Source organism: Carassius carassius, chromosome 39 (genome assembly GCF_963082965.1).
Source record: "Carassius carassius chromosome 39, fCarCar2.1, whole genome shotgun sequence".
Classification (NCBI taxonomy): domain Eukaryota; kingdom Metazoa; phylum Chordata; class Actinopteri; order Cypriniformes; family Cyprinidae; genus Carassius; species Carassius carassius.
The window spans coordinates 26,481,075-26,491,490 of NC_081793.1; the positions used below are offsets into that span (position 1 = coordinate 26,481,075).

The 10,416-nt window shown below is 35.6% G+C and overlaps 1 long non-coding RNA gene across 1 annotated transcript; it reads right to left on the reverse strand.

Annotated features, from left to right (window-relative positions):
- Positions 1-317: 317 nt before the first annotated feature.
- On the reverse strand, positions 318-10,027 carry LOC132121108 (uncharacterized). Its single transcript, XR_009426239.1, has 4 exons — positions 9,679-10,027; positions 7,290-7,445; positions 3,827-3,886; positions 318-828 (listed from the first exon to the last, which is right to left on the reverse strand). It is a non-coding gene; the product is annotated as an uncharacterized LOC132121108 (long non-coding RNA).
- Between the last annotated feature and the right edge of the window lie 389 nt (positions 10,028-10,416).

Consider the following 10,416-nt stretch of genomic DNA (forward strand, 5'->3'; position numbering starts at 1 on the left):
CCTGCAAAACCATTAAAAATCATTCTGATCCTAGATTTTTGACCGGTTGTGTGTGCGTGTGTGTGTGTGTGTCCTAAAAAATAATAAATAAAATAAGCAAAAATATAAGACAGCACTACTGATTTCAACATTGATAATAACAGCATATTGAATTGATTTCTGAAGGATCATGTGACGCTGGAGACCAGAGTAGTGATGCTAAAAATTCAGTATTGCAAAACACAGGAATAAATTACATTTTAAAACATATTTAAATAGAAAACTGCTATTTTAAATAGTAATATTTCACAATATCACTGTTTTTACAGTTTACAGAAGATACTTTTTCATTCAAAAACAAGATAATTTCCAACCCTATACTTTTTTATATAGTCTATATATCTATAAATACGACCAATGACTCCTTCAAACGTACTACAATAATCATTAAAGTATTAGAATTGCTAAATCCCTGCATGCAATAAAAAAATTGGCAATGCATGGCTGAATATGGGTCACAGCACATGGCTCTAGAACCCATGAGCTGGATGCTGGCTGATGTTAGGTGTTGATCATCCGTTCGGTCAAGATGGTAATTGACTCAACACCAGAACCACTGAGCTGACCCCTGCGTCTCTTTCTATTTTTTTTCCCGGGACATCAGAACCTTTCCTTTGCAGTTTTCGGAGGCTTTGAAATCCAGACTCAAAGTGGAAGTGGATCCCAGCAGGAACACGGCCCATCTATCTGCCCCAGAGGAGACGTACTGCCACAGGGTCTAGAGATGAGCCTTTGCCCGTCCGCTCTCTGTTCCTGGTAGGTGTTCGCTGACGATAAATATTTCATTTCCTTGCAAAACAAATAGCTACACATCATTCCTTCTCTGAGCTTTGTTGTCGACTGTGACGCGGCGGGTAGTTTGTGATGGTTGCAGGGAATGCAGCAGAGAAAAATGGCTTGTTGAGAACAATCATAACTCAGCACGTCACAGAAAAAAACCTGACCACAGCGGTCAGAGTCCCTCATTGGGAAGTGTTGTGACAGGGAGTTTGTGCCTTTCTGAGGCCTGATGGATAACTCAAATCTGCAGTGAAGTCAAAAAGCAAGCGGTTTTATATTGAGTGCAGAATTAACATGATACCACAACTCCCATCTCTATTTCAGCTAAATGGAGGCTAGTGGAGGAACATGATATGTTGAGTTTTTCCTAAATCACTTTCATTTGCCATTTTGGTTCCATGTGCACTGCATGCATTAAACCAACGTGATCTCATGAGAATACGTGTGTATTTTTACGTTAAATGTGGTTCTACCACACGTACATTTACTTACGTTTTCATGCACATAAAAACATACAACTTAGACGTATTTCTGTCAGTAAAACGTACAAATACGTACGTGTTAGCAGCTAAAAAAAACGTAAATAATCTAACGTAAAGTGTGAATGTATATGAATTCCCATGTATTAATATTAAAATCGTGGCTTTAATTATTTAAATCTGTTATATTTAATTGTCATATCAATACATGTTTTTATTGAATTTATTGAAAGCAGTTTACTCATCTACTTAATAGGAAATAACATTTCTGTGCATGCTGCAAACTCATTTCGGGGGATTACATAATGTTAAACGAGACTACACTTTGAAACCTTAAAATGAATACAATTCATGTAACGCTAATTGTTTAACCATTTTGTGATTTTCTCCTATCCAATGACTGACCATACAACCATAGATACACAAAAACACAGCATAAAATTACAAATCACATCCATTTTATTTGTTTGCTGTAATCCATATCTTTAGAATCCAGATTCAGCCCTTTATCAATCGATCTTCATCTTCATTCTCAGCAACAGCGTCCGTCACAGTCAAAGCCCGCGCTCGTTATGATTTGAATTTGAAAATAGCGCCAGTGCGCAACCACGTTACGACATGGTTTACGGCACTGTTATCGAACGCTCATTGGTTCTCACCTATTTCGTCACAGATTGCGACATGTTGTGTTTCAGTTGATAGACATTTGAAATCAGTACTGCACCAGTGCGCCTTCACGGAGAGAAGACAGATACATAATTTCACGGATTAATAAATTAAATTCTGCTCTGTACGCTATAAAAACTATTACATCCAGAGAGGACTAAGACTGGAACTCATTATCATTTGAACTACTTTTGGTACCACTTTTGATATTTTCGCAAAAAATAAATGATTAATGTTACATTTGTTTGTCTGTTATTTGTTTATTTATAACAGTAACGTTATGTAGTTTTAAGAAATGGTTATGGGTAGGTTTAGGGCTAGGTGTAGGATTAACGTTAGTGGCTCAAAATAACGTTTTAATGTTACATTTTTACTAAATTTGTGTTTTATTATGTTTTATTCTTTGAACATTCTGTATAAAATTTGTAGGTTTAGGTTCGGGTGGGGTATAGGGATCTTACATTTATCAAAAAAATTATAAAAAGGGAAAATAAACATAAATAATAAAAAAAATAATAATCAGATACTCATTTAAAAACAGCTTCATGAGCAAATTTCTATGGATAACTGACTGGTCAGAGAACACGTTCTATCTGTACGTATTTGAGGTTGTTTTTACGTAAATTTAGATACGTATGGAACCTGTTATTACGTCCAGATAATACGTAAATGACACTGTAAATACGTAAAGGCACATACGTATTGGACAGTTTTAATTTACGTCTAAATATGTACGTTTTGATTGTGAGATCATGCTGATTAAACATGTACTGTTGTTAACTTCTGAAGCCATTCCTACATGATCTGGACCTTTTATTGAACCTAATGTATGAGGGAAAAAAATGGTGTGGAGACTATTTTCTCTCAGAAACTGGTAATAAGTTTCACAAATATTTGGTAACTAACACATTAAATTAAACGTGAAATTTAGATTTAGAAACACCTGAAATAGTATTTTATTGTATTAATATAATTCCAAATATTAATATTATGAATATACATTGTATTTAATATAATATGTGTCATATAATTTAATAAATAATTAATTTAATTAATAACTCAATACTTAATAAATAATATTAAATTTGCATTTATTTATTTTATTGTTTTACAATGCACTGTAGTCAGGTTGATTCGGTCACATTAAATAATCATTTTGACTTGTCACGGCAACTAAAACTGAAACTAAAATTGAATAAATAAACATTTAACATTTTTGTTACCTGAAAAAAAAATTGGTAACCTTCAGTAAAATAATAATAATAATAATAAAGAAAACATTTCAGCAACATTTCCCTTTTAATTTAGTTTACTATTTAGACCCATTAAAAATAGCTGAATATAATAAACAGCAATACTTGAAATTTCACTTGAATAATGAAATTCATTTTAATTACTGATTCAAAATATCAATAATAACCATGATAGTATATCAGTGATAAAATAACAATGACATGAATACAAACAGTTAATTTAGATGTTGTCACATGCAGTGCATTTTGCACTTTTTGTAAAGTGTAAATATGTCCATTCATTAAGAAATATTTCAGGGTATTTTATTATTATGTTTTTTTTTATATATATATATTGTTTTAATGAGTGAACATTTAAAAGGTTTTTCATGTTTTCTTTTGTGTTGTCCCTTTAAATTACAAAGGCCACTTCTTGGTGACATCATCATCATCATCCAGGAAGTGACATCACTTTTGGAAGGACAACAGCAGCAAAGACATAAGTGAGTAGTAGCAGTGAATTGTTTGAATTGTGATGTTTTGTTTTGTGGTGTTAATTGGTTTGTCTCTGAAGCATTTCATCCTGTTTGTTAAAATAATAGAAATCAATTGGACATTGTCAGTTTTTACCTCATGTTAGCTGGCTGTGAATCCCTCACTGAGCAACGGAAATTTCTTGTTATGTGTAAACTGTAAAGACATATTAAAAATGAAAATTATTCAGTTTAATCAGGACAAATCTGGTAAACACTTCTATAAAAATGCTTCCTTAAATTACAACACGACAATTTGTTTTGCTGACAGTACTTTGCATTTACCCAATGCTACATTGCAGTGAAGGTATGCAAGTTTTGGTAGATTTTGTGTTTTGTTTGAGTTTTGTGGTAACTGTTGTGCGAAGGTTGTGATTGTGATGAATTAAGTGATTTCTCACACAATGAACAATATCTTTGCTAACAGCAGTGCAGTGATACATTGTTTTACTTGCTCATCCAATATGTTATATTTAATAATAAAAAAAAAATTCACATAGTTAGCTGAAAGAGTTCAAATTGATTTACTTCAGTAGGTTTATTTTTATGCAAATTATTTAAATTGGAAACGTATTTCCGCCAAGGAATACAACAATAAAAATAAAAAGATAATTGTGATTAATTTTATCACACAATTCTGACTTTTTTCAGACTTCAGAAATGTAATACACTCAGAACTTTGAATATATATATTCAATATATTATTTATTTATTATTATTTATTTTTTTCTTCATTGCATGGTGGGGAGAAACAAAAACAAAAAACTAATTTAAAGGTCTAAACTTGCCATTTTCAAGATTTTAATGAATTAATGAATTATTTATTCCATGGTGAAAATATAGTTTGTTTAAATGGACTTGTTCTAGTCTTGTTGTACGAACCATAATTATTTTTTATTAAGTTTATTGAACAACTAATTTTTTTGAGCGCATTCGATTTCAAAAGTTACAAAGACAGTTTGCAATGTTCTTCATCACAGGAACATGATTTGAAAATCAAGAAAATCTAATAAAAAAATTTAATATTTGAGAGCCTTTTTTCAGTAATGTATCAAACAGGAATGAGCAGTATAATGAAAATCTGCCATCATAATTTTATATCACAGTCACAAATCATGATTATGTCAACATGTAGTCATAGCACTTGCCATACTTCAAACTATAGTTGACGTATGAAGGTAACTGAGGGTGGCAATGGTATATCACCCACGACGGCTGCTAAAGATTTGTTCCTGGCTGTATTTCATCAAGAGCTGCTCATTACTACTTCTTTTGCATGCTTTAGTGTGTGTGAGGTGAGTGTCCCTTTAAACTTGTCAGTTAATGAGCACTTCTCTCTCCACACTCCTGTGCCTGTGTATAATCACAAAGATGAGGGACCATCCGAATGTCAGCATTACTTATTACAAGACTTCTTTTCATCCAGACCTTCCGTCTGATACTTGCTAGCAATTCAAGGAGGTAAAACCTGGCAGTTACATTTCTCCTCCTCCAAATTCTCAGTTTCCTTGCTAATTCTCTCTGCAGTGACAGGCCCCTGCCTCTGTGCTTTCGAAGTCCTAACCTTTTAAACTCACCATGTAATGGTAAGGAGAAATTAGACAAATGATTCTGAGTGTGTGAATAAGAGTAAGACAGGCAGCTGAAGGAAAGTTTTATTTCTCAGATGAATAATTATCTGTGTTCCAAAAATATCAGTATTGTTCTATTCCCAGGCCTATTCTTGGGATCAACAGGTTAAATAACTTGTCTAAATCATCTTTATTATATTTTATGAAGGTTATGTTTATATCCTCCGATCTGCTTTGCTGCTTTTGTTGTAATAGGCTTTCACTTAATCCGGTTCCTGCCATGTGCCTTTACCTCCAAAATATGCATTTCATGATCAATTCACTTCCCAGCAAAGCCGTCATTAAAATGAATTTATGCACTTTGGAATTGGATGTGATCCCTGATGCACTGGATGTAGGTAGCCCAGTTCTCTGGCTCAGCCCTGGATGTTTTAGATTCTGCGGGTTGACCAGGCTTCCCTTCTACCACATTTCAATCGCTCTGCTCCCAATTCTGAAGCCCACATTGACTGGGGCCTGGGGATATCCAGTCCCAAATTAAGAGGCACTACTGGTCTGGCGTTCCTCGCTTGTTAAGAGTCTGAAGCCAGACTTCAAACTCTCAGATGCAGGGACTAGCTCCATGAGTTCAAACATATATTCTCTTTACATAAAACCGCTGTGTTCCCATCAGTGTTGGGGAGAAACAATCTAAAAGTAGAGATGCTACTGACTTCACTGCATTTTTCATGAGCACAGCTGTTTTCAAAAGAGAGCAAGGTTGTTGTTTTTGTCTTTCTTTCTAATAAAAATAAATTGTTTATGTATTATTTTAAATAAATGAATGCATTTATTCATATGAATGTATTTTTGTATGGTATTACACCATTTCGATCTAAGCAAACTGAAGTTATGATCAAGCATACTCTCTCAGTTTCATTTAAGTGACTCATTTTGTTTTGCTCATTTTGCCATGTGCAGGTTTTTTTTTTCTTCTCAATATTCTCACTCTAGTTCACTATAGTGATGGACAGTAGCATATTAAGTTTTTTTTTTTTTTTTTTTTTACACAATTGCAATAGATGTAATTGTAATTAACTGGGAAAATTACAAGCAAATTGTTTATATATAGCAGTGGTATGGATGCCATTTAATGATCTGTCCAACATGCATTAGAAGGTTACAAAACATACTACCCCCTTAACAGCTACTTTTTATTACAAACGTGTAGCACATCCTAAGCAGTAGCTTTACAAGTTGAACTACTTCAAATAATGTAGTAATGCACGTTGTAGCTTGGCAGCCTACCGTTTCAAAGTAATTTCTAGCGCCGGTTCCCATGCACGTCTGATAGCAGAGCCAGATGCAATCAGAAGTGGCACTCAGCAAATACGTCTGACCTTACACCTGTTAGTTTCCACCTTTGTTGTAGAGAATGACAAGATCTCTGTAGGACTTCCTCTTTAGTTTCCCTTTCATTTGACAGTGCGGCATTAACTCCTTGTTCCTCTCTCTCTCCTCCTTCCTCCCTCACTGTATGCTTCAGGCAATTACAGCAATGTTGCATTTGTCAATCACATTCAGTTGTGCATGGTTTCCTAAAATAATTATCAGGTGAGTGGCATCTCGTTGCCTGGAGTACCAGTCTGGTGAAGGCAAGCCCCAGAGTATTAATTACTGTGTGCAGAAATTTGCAGAGAAGCAAGTCTTTTAATGGTAGAACTGACGCAACATGATTGTTCTGATTTTTTTTTTTTCTACTAACATGACAATCATCGCCGTCCCTGTGGTCATCAGCATAGATTAGCTGGAATCGTCAGGGGAGACCATTACCAAGCTGTGTACCATTTGATAAAAATTAAGCACACATTGCCAGATTTCTGTTTGTTGCATTTCAAAACAAGGCTTGCTTTTCAAAAAAGGGAAAAAAGGCTGAGAAAACACCCTAAAAGTCAAAATTTCTAATAAACATGGACTCCTGCCAGAGAGCTCGAGTGTAGTGCTATTTACCAGGGTGAAGGAGCTACATTTCTGGAGAATTGCGCTGGAAAGGAATCTCTCAGGAAAGCAATCTTCAAATAGCAGCATAAAGGATGCGTTTATTCTAAAGGGCATTTTCCTGCAGGTGATGTGTGTGCATGCAGAGGAAAGCCACATCATCTTGGCCTGGGAAAATGGGGAACGGGAGAAAGAAAGAGAGAGCACAGGTGACATTTTCACACAGCTGAACTAGCTGGTTATTTTAGTTGTTGTATGTGGTTCATTCTTGCCCTGGATCACAGATGATCTGCTCACATTTTCTTCATCTTATTCTTTTCAGCAAGGGTTCTGAAGGCATTTCAGCTCTTGTCTGCACATGAATAACTCTACGGCTTCATATGATCTAAACCAGGGGACTCTAAGGGGATGCTGAAACCAAAATCTTACAAAATAAGATTTACAGGCTGTCAGATAACTAATATTAACGTTTGTTTAATTAAATATTAAATGTCATTTTGCCATTATTTATATATATATATATATATATATATATATATATATATATATATATATATATATATATATATATATATAATACAATATTATTTATTATTCATATTTCTATATTTTTATATTACATATTATTATTATTATTTCATTGGTGAAGTCAATCAAAAGTTTAATAAAGATAATCATACTGTAAGTGGCAATAATGAGAATTACAAAAAAAATCAACAACAACTGAATCTGATATATAGTTATAGGACTAATTGACATGAAAATAATGTAATTAGGCAAAAAAACAATTAAAATAGGCTTAATTTTTTATGCATTTCAGGGTTTAAAATGTTCTCTTTTTAACACACGAGTCAGCAGCATCAGGTAAACCACCTAGTTCATGCATCCATTTGTTAGAGCTGCGAAGTGATTTAAATTTCCCACCTGTATCCATTACAGCATTAGTAGTGTGGGAGTTCTCATGTCTTCTGTGTGTTAAACGCTATAGGCGTAGGTCCACGGCACACACCTACCAATCAGATTTCTGCTCTACTTTTCACACTCCACAATTGTGCGCGTTAAAACGGCATGCACTGTCATGTCACATATTGCTTCCAACTCCACACCCTGCTTTATTGTGCCTCGCTGATGAAGAAGGTCAATGGCAGCCTTTGAAAGGTGATTCTAATGCGCACATTCTCTCTGAACGCAAAGGTCCGTTCAAAAAGCGCCGCTACCTTTACTTCAAGCTTACAAATGCACACTTGAGTGCATATAAAGAGGGAGTGATTCAAGGAGAACGACTGTTGGGGGGAGCGAGTCGAGCTCATTAACATCCCTGTAGCGGCAAACGCTTTCTCTCTCTGTCCACAGAGCTGAATTCTAGCTTCAGATGAGCCAGGCCTGCTGGGAGTTCAGCTGCCAGTTTAATTAGTGTTCAGTAATTTCAATAATGAGTGACAATTCATTGGGGCTTTTAGGTTGGTCTCCTCGTCAGAGGCGAATCAATAATCTGCTGTTTTCCTCCCTCCTTTTCTTTCAAGACTAAAAAGTGGCACGTAACTTCTATCAGAGGGGGAGAAGGAAAATGAAAGACAAAGAAATGCTGGAGACAATTTGCCTCTAATGGCAGATGCTAGCCTTTCCTCCGCCTTTTGTTTTGATGTTATTGGATGAAAAGGCATGTCTTTAGCAGCGAGCGTGGGGCTGGAGCGTGAAAACAATTTGCCCTGGCTGTAGAGGGAGTGATGTGGGTAAGTGAGAGGAGGTTCGGGGATTATAGATAATCCCCCGCTCCGCACCTCCAAGCAGAGAGGAAGCACTGAAGCTAATTTTCACTGCGCACACGCACCTCTTAGCCGGGCCGCCATTCCATCCCGCAGTGACATTCGTAATTGATAATATGATTTTCAACTCGAGCAGAGTTGAAATGTTATTATTAAGGCATATCATGCTAGAATGAAGAAGGAAAAGTAAAAGACGTTTGACTGGAGTGCTTGAAAATTTTACTTACAAATCACTTTTCTCACTGAAGAATAAGTTACATGATCTGGATGTGTTTTAGCAATTTATACCTGAGTGTTTTTCAACTGCAGTCCCAGTGTATGATATTTGATATTGTCCATATTTGATATTTTATATATATGATATTTGTTCATGAATGACAACATTCTCCTGTGATGCATATAAATACACTATTGGACATTATTAGTAGTACAATCAAATAAAGTATTGTGTGTTTGAAAGACACCCACCTGCTTTTCATAAAATGTATTATTCCGGCAATGTTAAACCTGAATATGAATGTGCACCTGTGAATTATATTCAATGCATATTTAGCATGGATGCAAAACCCTGCTAATTGTTTGTATGAGAGTGTGTGTATTTCCTGTACATCTCGAGTCAGCATGCTTCTGCATACCATTATGTCAATGATGTGCAATTAGAGCCGCACATGCCAGGACTGGCAGACGGCCTGTTCCTCTTCCTACAGACCCTGCTGTGAACTCCTGAACCTGTGAGGAGCGTGGTCTCCCACAGCCTCTGGGCCTGAGAGAAAAACAGGAAGAGTGGAAAATGATGCCTTAGGCAATGTTACATTCTAAGCAGTGATGCGGTGTAGTTTGTCATTTAACAGTTTAAAAAATATATATCCTTATCCATGGTAATAATATACTGTACAAATTATAAACCTGAAACCTAAATGTCTACTGAACTGCAATGGTTTCATGTCCTCAGAAGCCAATAATTCAATCAACAACAATATTATATTCAGCACAAATAATGTTTAGTGTTTCGATTTTTTTGTTTAATGTAGTATTTACCATTTGGGTGCCTTTAACTTTGGTATTTGCACCAGTTGAGAACCGCTGCTGTCAATAAAGGTTTCCTTACCTCAGTGTGAGAGATGTTGTGAGACAGTTCTGGGAATAAAGAAGCAACTCTCTCTGAAAGCAGCTTGCCTTTAGCAGGTGTGATTCACAGCAGTAAGGACACCGTTAATGCAGCTGTATTCATTATTCATTGTAAATTTATATTTGGCATAATTACGAAGCAGTGTATGTCGGTGCGGTCTGTGTGAAGCAGCTCTGATGGGGAAGATAAATGGTGAGGATCGGGCTCTTAATGAGAAAAGAGGTCATCTGTTGGGTGCGCAGCG